We start from the raw sequence: 875 nt of genomic DNA on the forward strand, positions 1-875 counted from the left end.
GGGTACAGGTTCAGGGCATATTTGTCTGGTATTCTGCAATGGTACGTTCCAGTGAGACAGGGAGGTTATGGAGGGTACAGGTTCAGGGCATATTTGTGTGGAGTTCTGCGTTGGTACGTTCCATTGAGACAGAGAAGTTATGGAGGGGTACAGGTTCAGGGCATATTTGTGTGGAGCTCTGCATTGGTACTTTCCAGTGAGACAGGGAGGTTATGGAGGGTACAGGTTCATGGCATATTTGTGTGGAGTTCTGCAGTGTGACGTACCACTGAGACAGGGAGGTTATGGACGGGTACAGGTTCAGGGCACATTTGTGTGGAGTTCTGCATTTGTACGTTCCAGTGAGACAGGGAGGTTATGCACGGTATAGGTTCAGGCATATTTGAGTGGAGTTCGGCATTGGTGCGTTCCAGTGAGACAGGGAGGTTATGGAGGGGTACAGGTTCTGGGCATATTTGTCTGGTGTTCTGCAATGGTAAGTTCCAGTGAGACAGGGATGTTATGGAGGGTACAGGTTCAGGGCATATTTGTGTGGAGTTCTGCTTTGTAACGTTCCAGTGAGACAGGGAGGTTATGGAGGGGTACAGGTTCAGGGCATATTTGTGTGGTGTTCTGCAATGGTACGTTCCAGTGAGACAGGGAGGTTATGGAAGATACAGGTTCAGGGCATATTTGTGTGGTGTTCTGCAATGGTACGTACAAGTGAGACAGGGAGGTTATGGAGGGGTATAGGTTCAGGGCATATTTGTGTGGGGTTCTGCATTGGTACGTTCCAGTTAGACAGGGTGTTTATGGAGGGGTACAGGTTCAGGGCATATTTTTGTGGTGTTCTGCAATGGTACGTTCCAGTGAGACAGGGAGGTTATGGAGCGTAC

Source organism: Hemitrygon akajei, unplaced genomic scaffold (genome assembly GCF_048418815.1).
Source record: "Hemitrygon akajei unplaced genomic scaffold, sHemAka1.3 Scf000084, whole genome shotgun sequence".
Lineage (NCBI taxonomy): Eukaryota > Metazoa > Chordata > Chondrichthyes > Myliobatiformes > Dasyatidae > Hemitrygon > Hemitrygon akajei.